Below are 15,861 nucleotides of genomic sequence, written 5' to 3' on the forward strand. Positions count from 1 at the left end.
ATTTACAACTCTTTTCTTGTGGAATATACGTGTCTTTCCATTGATATATTAGTTGAATATTATGTTTTTGTAATGATTTTATGTTATTTTTACCAGACTAGTGTCAAAATACTGTATTGATTAATCATCCGCCAACATCTGTTAACCCTCTCTTTACCAACCATAGGAAAATTATCACATTTGTTGCGAAGCAACCGACAATTTTCTCATTTTGTTTACAGCTATAAATACTAAACACTGTGTTGTAGAGGACTGTATAGAATGCACTTGTTACTTTTGTTTGAGTAAGAAAAGTCTATTTTTGTGTTGGGTGGGTGTGAATTTTCGGGGGAAATTCAAAAATGGCTGGTAAGGAGAGAGTTAAAGCGTTGGACAGAGCACAGTAAACCAAATTAAATTCCTTCATTTTTATTTAGAAGATAGAAGAAACGAATATGATATACTTCTAATGAATATACTTAGCAACGCATATTTCATTATATTCTCAATTATAACTTATCCAGCGTTTTCTACGTGAGCTTTTATATTCAACGCACTCTTCATTAATTGTGCACGAAGCGCTTTAAAAGAGGTCCCAAGCCAATAGCAACCATGAGCATGTAGAACGAGAGAGAAGCTGCAGGAGATTATTATGATTTATGTTTCACAAAGACCACTCTTGTGAAAATTCAGAAACATATTTTTTACCGAAGTGACGTGAAAAATGCGAGAAACGAGCATTTTTCAAAGATTCAACTTTGTACCTCCCACATGATGGATCCTGTTTATCCAGTTATAATACATGCCGTTTTCTGTCCTGCCCTGTATTGTCCACTTATATCAGTAGGCCTATGCCAACCCTTGTATAGAGTAATGTCATGTCATATTTGAACCCTCTCCTTACCACCCATAGGAAAATCGTCACATTGTTATGATGCAGCCAACAATTTTCTCATTCTGAATTGCTTTGATTACAGCTATAAATACTAAACACTGTGTTGTAGAGCTCACTTGTTACTTTTTTGTTTGAGTAAGAAAAGTCTATTTTTGTTCTGGGTGGGTGTGAATTTTCGGGGGAAATTCTTAAAATAGCTGGTAAGGAGAGAATCAATATAATCATTATTTTAAAAAGCGCGCAAAATCCACAAAGTGCTAAAAAGCGCTATCTACATTTACAAAGACAAGATGTAACACAGCACGCAAATGTTACTATAGATACTCAAAATTCTGTTTGAATAGGAATGTTTGCAAAATTGGCTTAAAACTACAGAGCTCGGGGGCGTCTTCGATTTCTTTATATTTTGTTCCATACATACTGAATGTCTAACGAAGATCCGGATCAAGTTGTGTGTGATTCAATTTACGTGTATCGAATGGGGTGTCGAGTTTCCGTTATAGATAATCTCTCTTTACTTGTCAAAAAGTCTAAAACCGAGACTTAAAAAAAAAACTATACCAAGTTGGCTTTGTCTAAATCTACCGATATTATGTAAACATTATCGTAACCAGGAAGCGCATAAGGGCGGGACATTTACACGCAAAGGGAACGAGAACGGTCCAAGGTGAAGTAGATATTTTTTCTGCCCCCGTTGTCCATTCAGTAGTGGTTGGGTAGCTGGGTTTGTTAGATCTGGTGGAAAGTACTTTGCAATAGACTAATATCCTACACAAAGGGTTGAAAACAATTGCTATCGTTCGTTTTACGCTAAAGAAACTGGGATAAACTCCGACCCTATGGGTCTCGTGGCTCTGAACGACTTCTTTTTTTAAATCAGGACTATGGAGCCTGGGTTACTCTCTCGAATTTGCCCTCATTGAAAATCGAGCAAATTGCCACAAGTTTGTCGTAAAGTGCAATGCCAGATCAGAAAGATCCAGTGTATCAATAACTAATTGATGAACAGAGGAATCGAAAAGAGTGGCCTACCAATAGGCTTCAACAGTCGTGACGTCACTTCTCCCCATAATGACGCATAATAACTTAGTAACTGGTTCTAAACTATCGGAACAATGGCGGACGCCCTTATGAAGTACTTCTCCGTCGAGCATAAAAGTGTATCCAGAGGAGAAAAACATTATAAATCTGATAATGTTTTGACTTTTATACATTCTGATCACATGACATGTGAAAAATGTTTGACCCAGCTTGAATAATAAAAAGTTCCGATTGTCTTTGTTTATAACCAAGCTGCTCATTGCTGGGCGGACGTGACATCAGACTATTGAATCTAATTACCGAGGACACCGTGAGCGAAATGTATTGCTTTGAAGCACAAGATTATAGTCAGATTTTTTATTAGTGGCGCGTGATTTTATGGTTTCTCTCAGCTGCCCCTCTTTCAAAATTTGTACAAATTTGTGTCAACCTGTAAATTAATTTAGATTTTGGATCGTGTTGATGCCATATAGAAAAAGGTTTCTTTTTTAAGACCTATAAAAAACTATAAAACCGTTGTCATAAGATTAGAGACTTTACAATGTTAAACAAGTAAACAAGTTACTCATCACAAAGTATAAGATGAATTCATCGTTTATCCAAAAAATCTCGTGATGACACGTAGTTCCGGCTAATGATTATGAGTCCACGTCAACTTGTTTCAATAAGAATTCGCTTTAACTGTTATAAACTTACCACTTTTGCAGTTTGCATTAAAATCTGAATTTATTATTCATGGCATATTATCTGCATCATGTCGCAATTACCAAAGACTGATATAAAATCTCTAGCTTTAAATCATTTGAAATATTGATTGTATATCTAATATTGTCACATTAACAATGGTTACACATAGTTTTGTGTGTTGGTCCATTATACTTCCGGATGGCAATATTATAAGCTTCTTCACTACCACACACCAATAATCGCTGGAAAAAGTAGATTACCTTTTTGTAATAATAAGCATGGCTAGACATATAATCAATTTATCATTAAGGAAATTATCGATGGTCCAAGCTAGAAACAACGTTAATACGAATATTTTATAAGCAATTAAAGGCTATTATCTATTAATATATTATATCCAATCTGGTTATGACATGAGAAAATTGATTTACTGCAACATCGCTTGCTTCTCAAACTCTTCTTCCACCATCCACATCCATATTTCCAATAGAATCGAGAGTTCATGGCTATCTAAAAATGAACATCAAAGACGCAGAGTAAAGTAGAAAAACAATTTCCGTCTTAGGAATAAATTACATGAAGTCGAAGTGTATCCCGGTTTCATTTCTAATGAACTGACAGTGACATTTGCTAGCTATCCTTTTGATACGACGCTGTTCAATCCCAATATATATATATATATATATATATATATATAAATATATATATATATATCATATCATATAGCGTAATATATCATAACATTGCTTTTTGACAGGTGTGTGTCACTGGCCCGTTTGTCTGCTTCTGGAAGTAGAGGGTTCTATTGGCTTTATTGGCAGTATTCGTTACGTTTCTTCCATTTCATTCTTGATTTCGAGGTGACAACATATATTTTATATAATTGATGTGTTGAAATTTGTCATTGTGGATGATATATCCAGTCACAATAAATGGGTCTATGTGGATCGGAAGGTCCTGGATTCGAGTCCCTTTTATTATTTGAAAAAGGCTCTTTCGTCACATTCTCTAACCGTATGTGTAATATGATTTAATTGTGTTGTCTCTATCTGAAAAACATGTTATATCGCCGAACAGGCATCATGTCCCGGCGCCCTTAATGTTAAGCTTTACTGTTGGCTAGGAACCACATGTAAAATGCTTTGAGCACGTTTAGTGGATATACTTACTTACTTAATCCTCTTCATTCCTTGAGGCACATAGGGCATCCGCCAGACATATCCATTTTAGCGGTCGGCTGCTTTTGCTGTGTTGTATTCCATGACATGCCTGCTTCCTTTATTTCTTTTTCCATGGTCCTTCGCCAGGTTTCTTGGGTCTCCTCCGCTTTCTCTTCCCATCTGCTGTCCAGTACAGGGCTGTCTTGGGAAGTGACCCTTTCCCCATGTTGGCTATATTATGACCCAGCCCACGCCATCTTCTTCTTTTAATGTGGCTTTCAATGATAGATATTGCACTATACAAAAGCTAAATCTCAAGCTCAAGTTTTACTACATAACACATTTGAGCATAGGATTTCATTTTCCATCTCTCCTCCCAAATCAAGTCTTCCTGTAGCAAAGTGGCATCCTTTTTATTTCTAACCGTTCTGTATAGCAGCTGTGGTCAGCAAACCGACGTCGTTGCTTTCCCATCCTAAGTGATCTAAGTACTCCTATCGTTTATTCTGCCATATCGTTAATGTTAATAAGAACTAGCAGAGCTCCGGGCATGTTTCCATTAATAACAGTGAACTCTTTATGCCTTTCCACAGATAATGACGTGAATCGTCAAGTGAATTGCAAGCAAACTTCTTTAATTGGTTTGGTGTTGGCGGGTTATTGCCTTTTTTTTTATTTACGCCTCTTTATCTTGTGAAATTTAGTTGTTTTTCACCAGTTAACTGTCGTACTCTGGAAAACTATGTATACAAAAATTTGTTCAGAAAACTCGTCCTTCAAACATTGATCATGACCTTCATCTTGGCAAAAACTCTCAAACCTGGGACTTTGCAAAGTATGGCAGTTAACTGGTTAAATATGTTCTCAATTTTGAACAAATCACTGCAAACTGATTGATTTTCGTCTGCCGAACAATTTGGTGGTTTCTACACCAGACCAATCATCTGAACCCTTAAGATAGATGCGATGGTAGCATTCAAATTATATCTCCTCGTGAAGGAATTATTGCCACTGGATAATAATGCCCCTGCTGGTTGTATAATCTAGATTTGAATTTAATTATTCTAATTGATATGCCGAAACCCATGCACGCTGATGAAAGATGTGATTAGGAGGGAAATGGAGGGCAAACGAAGAAGGGGAAGACCTAGGCCTAGTTATATAAAAACATCCTAGAATGGACAGAGAAGAATGGAAGAGAATTATACGATACCGTCAACAGACGAAGAGAATGGGCGGACTTTTGTCATCACAGAGTGCGAGCAGCCAACGTCAATGAGGACGACACTGGATAGTGAGTGAGTGAGTAAATTGATGTACAAAAAACTCACGAATAAACATGATTTATTGATATATTTTTTAAGTGTCCCACCACAAATCGGTATTATGTTGTGATGGATTTGTCGTTGAAAATTGGATTTTAAGCCTTGAATATGGGATTATCAGTTTCCTTTCATTGATGAGAGTGAATGTAGATTGTCGACCCGAAAAAGACTTAAATTTCGTAATTCTCACCGTTTTGACTTCAAACTCAAATTTCAACAACTGGTCATCTCGACATAATACCGGATTGACGCATGCGTCACATATTTTCCCCAGTCGTTGATAAATGAAATTCTCTTGGCTTTTACAGCCATTTTCAACAACTTGCAAAAATTGAGTTACATTTTTATCAATACACAAATTAAATGTGTATAGAAGAATGTATATAAGCGCTTGGTGCCTGTTTAGAAGGGGAAAAGATCTATAATAAGTGCTATTTATTGTTATTATTAATAGAAGCAAGAATATAATGACGACTCTTTTCAGCGATGTTGCCAGTTAAACAATTATTCTTTCTAAACTGTGTGTGTCATTTAGTATTCGAATTTAAGAGATCTGGTGAAAGGTATCATAATATAATAATGATTAATGTAAGACTGTTATTTTTAATGGGGGGGGGGGGGCAATATTTAAGGTTTTACATAGAGCATAGAGCATTTATATAGCGAAACATCCACTAAAGTGCTCAAAGCGAGACATGATGCCTGTTAGGCGATATTACATTTTTTTCGGACAGAGACAACGCTGTTAACGGCCAGGCACTCATTTTACACTTGAGTACGGTGAGAGAAAGTGAGTAAAGAGCCTTTTCCAATACGCCGAGCGAGCTCGAACCCAGGACCTTCGGTCCCAAAGCGGGTGTCATACCACTGGACCACATAGCCGCACGTTTTGTCACTTTAAGAAATGCATGTAAGTGAATTCTTCTATTCCAGGCTTTAAATTCAATGTTCAGCTACATGTAAACTACGACATGGTACCGGATTGATACAGCTGGTCTCAAGTATAAAATGCGCGTTTGGAGAAACATATCATCAGCTGTGTCATCTGAATCATGACTTAATATACTTAGGTCATTTGCTCTTCAAAGAGCTCCTCCGTCGGACACGATTCTGGGCTGCCCCCTCCCCTTCGTTCCATGTCGTTCGCTTCTCCGCCAGTTCATCCTCTGTGCTGCTTCTCCAGCTATTACTTGGCGTTCATCTCTTTCTTTCCCTCTGAAGGTTCTATAACAGTGCCTGTCGTGCGATGCTAGTTGTCGGCTTCTTAAACGTGTGCCCTTCCTTCGGTTCCTCCGTCAAGTCTGCTGCTCAATATTGGTCCTCACTTGGAAATCGTAAAACGACAGGCAGGCCTCCCTAACCGAGCGATCTGGACCATCAGATGCAAAACATTAAATCGTTTTAGCTAAAAGAAAATTATATCCATTTGATTCATTTTTTTGAAAGCAACTGTACTCGTAGTAAAAACTACATCCCGATTGTTTCTGTTGAGTGTGGAACCGGAAGTATCGTTGCTTGGCAGGCGTGACGTGGCAATTTGTGTCCCTATGTTGTCACCTAACTTCGATGATTCATTTTATTGGTACAACTCACATAACATTGAAATCATTATTTGATTTGTGAGGCATGTCAAAAAAGTATATTTTGTCAAAGAATTATGCCAACATGGACATTATACGATTTTTATCCATGATGCTAATGTAATTTGCGGAGATTCAATAAAGCCGTACTTTAGTAGTGAATATTTTCTCATATTTTGCGTTGCATTTTTATGTTGTGTAGAATTTATTTGTTCTTGCCTCTTACACACCTTTTATTCTAAGGTTAAATTTTAAAACAAAATTGTTTTACATTTTCACAAATTGTTTATACGCTTGGTGGTACCGGTACCTGAAATTTCGGGTCCTTTTCGTCTACCTGATGTGTGTGTGTGTGTGTGTGTGTGTGTGTGTGTGTGTGTATTAACATACATGAGAAAGTTCAATAAATTTTGATTTGCGGCCATGAGATTAAAAAAGTGTTTTCTGGTTTTGAGCCATGGCACCATCATCTGCTATTTTTCAGTATACATAAAATGTAGTAGTAGAATTATTAACATGAGCAAGGACAATTTTCTGCCCTGCCGTGATTTATAACAACGGGATCACTGTGAATTATGAATGATGCCATCATGTGGGCCATGTTATTGCTGGCATGGAGCATTAAAACCTTGTAAATGTGATGGCTAGGAGATCCATAAAATAATATTGGCCAAGTGACTCAATCGATCCGGTTTAAAAAAAATAGAGACAGTGTAATACGAATTTAAAGGCAAAAGCCTTTGCCGTTTGTTTTTGTAGTCGGTACCAAAAAATAGAAATGATATAGTTATACTTTTAATCGTTGTAGAGTGTTATGCATATTGAGGTATAGGAATCCACGGGCCATGTTCTCTGGGGTCAAATTTTACTTGTTTTGCTTAGTTGTTTTTTTTTTAAGACAGAGGGATGACTGTGGCGTAGTGGTCTTTACAGCATATAGTTAACCGAGGATAAATTAAATATTAATAAAATCGTTATTTGAAGTCCCCGTAACCTGCTCGGAAAAGTGATGTCTTTCTAATCTCCAGACTGTAATACCTTTTGTAGTGATATATTTCAATCGCTCTCAACCTTCCCAGAATTGTAAATAAATCAATACATATTCTCAATACCTACTATCACACCGTCGCCATGTGTATCGTATCGCCCTAGGCACAATTAAAAAGGGCCATGTGTTATAGCCACGGAGTTGACACCGCGTTGAAACTGCTTCAATTCTCACCTAGGTGCTAGAAGAGATGGGCCATGTGGTTGACCGTCATGTAACGCACACATAACCGACCTATTTGGGAATTCACAAGATTAGAGACGCTAACAATTATGACACACAGAACACGATTGGTCTAAAGAAAACAACCAATAGTAAACCAGGCAAGCCCAAATCCTGGAATATTGTTGCTTCCTTGTGATTCTCCAACTCCCGAGAGAAAAACATATAAACTATGACAGTGATCATTACCGCTCTCTCCCATTTAATCTGTTTAGAGCTCACTGCTTTATAGGAACTCAAAATTTCTTCATAGCGAGAAACATGAGTGAATGAGGATGGGTTGTGTTAAAATTAATTAATCTCAATTAAACTAGTGTGTATAGGAGTGATAATTAATATTTTGTTTCGCCTGGCCGTAAGTAGACACAACCAAAAATAACAGAAATCAATAACACATGTTATTAACAGTAATTAATAACTCGTGTTATTATAAGGTATTCATTCGCTATCTTTAACTATATATTTATATATGTATTTATTATTGTATGCCTTCCAAATGAATGAATCACACTACACGAATTACATTTACTGATGTGCTATCATTAATACACGATAGTTCTAATTAGTAATTATATGCATTGATTATTATGTTCTCATTGATACTTATCTTTCCCCATCCCACTACTTTCGTGTGTCAGATTAATTCAATCACTAACACATCTTATAATCAGTGGTGATGTCAAGGGTATTAATTGAAATCCCTCACGACCCCACTATTCATAGAATATTAAAATGGTGCAACCTAGTCAAAGATTTGCTCCGGTATGTTAACAACCAAACCTGCATAAGTTACTGACGGACAAGTAATCAGGTTACTGCACAAACCTACATTGGATGAACAAGCAACCGGTTGTTTGGCTACAAGTGATACAAAGTGGAATCTTACAAGCGATACACTGAAACTACTGGAATGAAACGGCCTTTCTCATATAACAGAAGAAACCTTAGCGCCGCGACCAGTCCCCTCTAAAGCAAAGCACCATTACAAAGAAAAATGAATAGTTTGTGATACGGGATGAAAATTAAATCCCCATAGCCTAAATTTAATTAATTAAAAACCAACACTATTATTCTTTGGCTAGTTATGTGTTAACTTGTTAATGTAAGAGGCAACTCTGTTGATTTATATTAAAGTACTTCTTGTTTAACGGAGATTAATACTTACCTTCTGAAGCTACCTATCCCTATATAACGTGCCAATAATCTACCATAACTTCTATTACCTATTTCTTTAAACTTAAAACATTCTCTTACTATAACAGGGAAAAATAAAAGTCGCACCAGAAAACTAGTCTATGGGGAAACTATCTGACTCCTATCTGTCTACTCCTACTTGCCACCCTCCTACATTGACATGACACCTTTGAGTGTTATAAGTTGTTTGCTTTACCCAGACTTTCTTAGTCCTTGAAACTGCAGGCTGTCACCTCGTACTAATCTGGTATAATATGATACATTCCCCGGTGGCAAGAATGCCGACGAGCAAATGCTAATGTGTCCATTTTTTTCTGGTTTATCTTAAGCTAGACTGGAAAGGACATAAAATCAAGACTGTGGATTATCGCCCTTTCCAAGGTCGCAAACAGGCGACCGACTTTTAAAAAGTCAAGGTATACTTTAACATAAAAGACTCGACTAAAGTATCAAAGTAGAAAACTCCTTTTTTGTTAATTTTTAAAAATACGTCTTCAGGCCCAAAGATGAAATTAGTCCTCTTAGTGATAATAGCCACATCGTAAGAACAGAGCTTACATGGGGTTGTGACTCGAACTTTCTGGTGGCAGGGGAAATATCGTACCCAGGGGCGTGGCTATATTAGTTGATTTGGTGCCTGGCACCGCATCCATCTTTTAAAAATGGATTACGGCATTTAAAAAAAAATTAAACTGACTAAAGGTATATACCACCTCTTACTTATTTGACTTTTCTTAAATTTTGAAAAAATGTCTTTGTATTTACAAATATGACATGTTTTAAGTCATTTTCAGTAGTAATATAAAAAGCATGAGAAACCGTTGTTAAATTGTTAAATTAAAAATTGCATGATCAGCAGTCTATAACAATAGTGTGTAAGTGTGTTATAGTATTACACATGTGTAATAGGTGTGTCAATTGTATTATTGTTGTGTGTTGTACACACTTTGCAGTTATTTTTAATTGTATTATTGTGTGTTTTACACACTTTGTAATTATTAATGTCGTTAATATACAAGTGTAGGAGAAACCGTTATTAAATTGTAAAATGTTTATTATCATTTTATTATAGTAGTGTGTAAGTTTGTTATAGTATTAGATATATATGTAAAACCTGTGTTAATTTTATTATTGTTGTGTGTTTTACACACTTTTAGTTATTTTTAAAATTGTATTATTGTGTGTTTTACACACTTTGTAATTATTTCTTAACATACATGCGCAGGAGAAAATATGTATTATGATTATTTTATTATAGTGTAATTGTGTTATAGTATAAGATATATCTAATCCTTGTGTTGATTGTATTATTGTTGTGTGTTTTACACACTTTGTAATTATTACCGTCTTAGATGTGCGATAGCTATATTGATAAGATTTAAAAAATAGATAACAAAAAGTCCATGTTTTAATGTCATTGTCCTAATGTAATGTCTGTGAATAGATACGAAGATGCACCGTCACATAAGTTAATAACACTCACTTTAAATAATGTTGATATATTTTAGAATAATAATAATCATAGGTTCAAAATTACTCATAATAGATCTCGCATCTCTATTCGGATTTGAACTTGAGACATTTTCGTGCGATAGATAGACGCCTTACAATTTGATCAATAAAGAATCGGTATGTGATCACGACCACGACTCATGGTCGTGATCAACACAATTCGTCGTTTTCTTACGATTCCTGTCTTCTCTGAAAGCCCATAATCGCGCAGAAAGCTTACTCAGCGAAAAAAGATGAAACATAATCAATAGGTATAAAAAAAAGACTTATTGCGTTGTATTGATTAAAGATCCATTTGTTCCTTACATATTTATTTCAACAGGCTGTTAAACTTTCATGAAACCGACACGGTTGTTGTATTGAATTTCACAATAAGTTAATAACACTCACTTTAAACAATGTTGATATATTTTAGAATAATAATAATCATAGGTTCAAAATTACTCATAATAGATCTCGCATCTCTATTCGGATTTGAACTTGAGACATTTTCATGCGATAGATAGGTGCCTTACAATTTGATCAATAAAGAATCGTTGTGTGAATACGACACATGGTCGAGCGCAAAACACTTCGCAAAACACTAAGTTTTGTTTAATAGTTAAACGCCTTACCAATTATCAACGAAAGGGATCACCATATGAAATCGACACATGGTTAATTGGTGAATTTAGCAACAAAGTGTCTGTTTGCTGTCACCCTTGTCGTCTCAACAACCAATTTAAAGAATTATGTAGTTTTTCCAGTGATTTACTGTATGGGATGGAAGAATTATCATGTATGGCTGTGTTGTTTTTTTTTTTCTTGGGTCATTTTTCTAAAGCGGGTCTTGTAGTTTGTAATTTCCGTCTTAAATGCCATTTGCTTTATTTTTTTAAATAAGACGACGGAGAATTTTATATAATGCAATTAAAGTAGGTAGCGTTCTTGTCTAGGTCTGGTAAAATAAATGAGATGACGTCATACAATCCCCGTAGACAATGTTGATATTGTAGAAACCTCCGGTATAGAGATTAGAACATGAATTCGAAATCAAGACGTTTTGGTATGGTAGTTAGACAATCTATCCATCGACAAATTAAAACCTCTTCACTATGTGAATACGACTAGTAGATGGGTGCAATCGGAGGTGAGTGTTTTTATTGAAATTTCACGTAGGATCAATTAAATAGAAATACATAATGTCCATGTGTCCACACAAGTTAAACCCAATATCATGTTTTACAGTCATATTCTCTTTTTTCCAATATCATTTTTGGGAACACTTTGATTGGGTTAATGAAAAATTTACATCTGAATCAAAACTAAAAAGAATTGATGACAAAAGCTTTTGTAAAACCCCAACAACTTTTAACACACGGACTTATTTAACTTGACTGCTTTTTAATTTAAAAATGTTCTTGTCTGATATAATACTTGTGCCCGTCATTTTCAACATGCAGCGGGTTTCGTGTTTTGTATCATGGACTTGAATTTTTTTTCGCAGCAAGAAATAAATAAATGAAACACAACAATCATTACAATACACAATATTGATTGATCAATTACTTAATACAATAACATGTCCTTGCCAAGTTACTCACTTCGTGAAAAAGATTTTGATGAAAAAAATGAAAAGACAATTCCATCACTTCATGTCCTACATTATGGTTATCATACCAAGATATAACCTAATTGAAAATGTAACAAAAAATTTGTGTAGGAATAGTAAATTTTATGAACCAGGTATACATTATCTCTATTTATGACATTAAACCATGAATGTTTTTAACGCACATTTTCAGGGTTTGGACACTATATTTACTGTACTTCTCCAGTAACATTGTCGAAGTTTTTAAATATTTGATAGCGGGTGGTTGGATGGGAGCATCACCCTTGAATCATATACCTATGATGTTCGCATGGGTGTACGATCCGATAGTGATGTCGTTTCTTCTTCTCTTTACTAGCCTATCCTGCTTCTTTGGTTTGGGATTGTATTTTTGACAGGGGATATTTTTTTTCCTGTAAATCCTCTGCCTGTTTGTTCTTGGTTATTTATAATTTAGCTTATGATATCTTTAGGTTATGATTTTGATTGACATTTTTACTATTTTTGTTAGATTGCTTGTTTTTTTTGTTTCAGCGGTCTCTCATATAACCTCAATTGTGTTGGAAGAGACCTAAGGCAACAAACAAAAAAAATATTTGATACCACAACACTTTTAGATAACAGCAGGTGTTTTTTTCCTCAAATTTTATCGATCTGAGCAGATAATATATTTTATCCCAGTGAAACGCTGTGCTAACAGCTGCTATATTTTTTTAAGATGATAACCCAAATGATCAGTAACAGCCAATGTGTAAGACGTAGACGTGCAGTCTTTTAGGCGGTAGTGTAATATCATGCAAAAGCATCTGTCAAATGTGTAGTAATACCTAATGGCGATTTACAAGACGGTCAAAATTTATTAAATAAAAGTTTTCAGGACAGAATGTATCAATTGAACCTAAGAAATTATTTTTTTTCAAAGCCCAAATGTGTGTGATGTAATTGATTTTTTTAAGCTAAAATTTATTAAATATAAGCTTGATAGCAAAAATTTTCCTAACCAAAACATTTGAAGTAAAACATTGTTGGCTAAAAATGTGAAGTTAAATGTTTTCTAACCAACATTTGGGAAGTAATCATTTTTAGGTCAAAGTTTATGAAATACAAACTATATGACAAAAATGTATGAAACTAAAGTTTTTTGATCAAAATAGTGTCTGGTGAAAAAATAAATAAAATAAAATAAAAATTAAAAGTTTTGTGGTCAAAATGAGTGAAGTAAAAGATATTTTGACCAAAATTTATAAAATAAAATATGCGTGTAAAAATGTATGAAATGAATACTTTCTATCCAAAATCTATGCAATGAAATGTTTTTAGACCAAAATGTTTGTAGTAGTAGTATCTTGATAAAGTTTATGAATAAAGTATTATTTCTAACAAAAATATGTGAAGCAATAATTTTCCGACCAAATTGTCTGAAATGGACGTTTTCCAATCAAAATGTGAAAAGTAATAATGTTCTGACCCAATATTGAAATGAAAATTTTCTGTCAAAAATTGTATGAAATTAAATTTTTCTGGTCAAAATGTGTAAAGTAAAAGTTTTCTGACCAAAATATAATAATATTATGACCAACGGTTATGAGATCAGAATACATATTCTCTCCAAATTGTCATTCTATCAAAAAATTGTATCAAATTTAATTTTCTAATCAAAATGTGTGAAGTAAAAGTTTTCTGGTTAAAAATTGTATGAACGTTTGCCAGCAAAAATGTATGAATGTTTTCTGGCCAAATATATGAAGTAAACAATTTTTTAGGGGTCAACAATTATATATTTAGAATATTCTTTTGACAAAATTGTAGGAACGTCAAAACCACTGAAATAAAAGTTTTCAGGATAAACTGTATTAACGAAATTTTCCAGGCAAAATTTTGCGAAGTAACATTTGTCTGACTAAAAGATGTAAAGTATACTTTTTCTGACCAAAATGTGAGAAAATAAAATGTTTTCTACTAGAACTTCATAAGGTAAATGAAACTTTTTTTGTTGTTGACAAAACGTGTGCAGTAATAGTTTTTCTGTAAATGTATTGTATCATAAATTATTGAAACCGTTACAAAATAAAAGACTTTTCCATGTCTTTTGCTTTTTGAGGCCTTCTCGAGGATTTGACAAAGGCAGAAAGTTTTGAATTTTCAAAGTGCTGACTACTTACCCTGCAGAATTACCATCGACAGAGTAGAGACATAGCAGATATGACTGGTGATCCTATATTATTACAGACAGAAGCAGATATGTCCTACATTGTTGTAGAGGTGCGATGTCGGATACGACACCCAAAGTTTTGCCATAATTTTCAATTTTATTTTGTTACCATTAAAGTATAACGTTTTTAGTCGTCCTTCTAAAATTATCAATGACATGATTAATGTCGATCCCACAAAGGTTATGAGTAAACCTTTGTTCTTCTCCCCGGCAGGGACCAAATAGCCTCAACTACAGTCGTGCGGGATATCCTTGAACAAGACAGTTCAAACCCTAGTTCAACCTATTTCCAAAAAAAAATACTCCTTGCAAAACCTAAATGGTTTTGGAAGAGGTTATTCAAAACCTGCATTTGAAGTTCAAACCTCTTTGTTTCACTCTTTTAGCTCCAAAAGTCGATGGAATCACTTCGTAGTTTAATAAACCAAAAACCAAAATCAAAACCAAAACCAAGCTCAATGTCACCCAAAAGATAAGATAAGGGATATGAAATAGAAATCTCACCAAAACGTGTAAGATTCGAACTATTTCCAATGAAAAAACAGTTTACCAAACCTGCATTTGAATTGCAACCCTCTCTTTTACACTGTTATAGCTCCAAAGGTCGCTTGAATTACTTAGTAGTTTAGTAAACCAAAACCAAAACCAACCCAGAAGATAAAATTAGGGTAATAAAGTGCTAGACGTCGACCCAAAATGAGTGAAGTAAAAATTTTCTCGCCAAATACAGGAAACAAAAGTGATCTGACAAAAATACCAAAATGGAAGTTTTCTAACCAATTACGTGTGAAGTAAAATTTTCGTGACTAGAAAATTGTAAAGTTGGAGTTTAAATTTTCTGGTCAAAATTTATGAAATAAGGCTGTTCTGTTCAAAATCTATGAAATTTAGTTTTATAATGAAAAAGAATTAATGAAATGAAGGCTGCACACGCTTTTTAGCGTGAGAAAAAATATTCTGATCAAAATGTTTGAAATGAAAGTTTTCAGGATAAATTTTATGGCGTAATATTTTATATCTGAATAATATATATATATATATATATATATACATAACGTTTATAGCTAAATTTTATGAACTAGCTTTTTGTTGTTGCTTTTTTTTATCCTAATGTGTGAAGTAAAAGGTTTGGGCCAAAAAAAAATATTGTAAAGTAAAAGCAAAAGTTTTTCTGGCCAAATTGTGTACAATAAAAATTTCCTGGCCAAAATTGATGAAATGAAAATTTTCTGTCCATATAATGTATGAAACGTTATCTTTCTGGTCAAAATGTATGAAGTAACGGTTTTCCGGGTAAAACACATGAATTAAAAGTTTGCTTGCAAAAATGTGTACAATAAAAGTTTTCTGGCTAAAGTATATAAAGTAACATTTTTCTGGATAAAATGTACGATGTAGCGGTTTTCAGGCCAAAA

Source organism: Berghia stephanieae, chromosome 4 (assembly GCF_034508935.2).
Source record: "Berghia stephanieae isolate SIO BIC M18660-M18661 chromosome 4, UCSD_Bste_1.3, whole genome shotgun sequence".
Classification (NCBI taxonomy): Eukaryota; Metazoa; Mollusca; class Gastropoda; order Nudibranchia; family Aeolidiidae; genus Berghia; species Berghia stephanieae.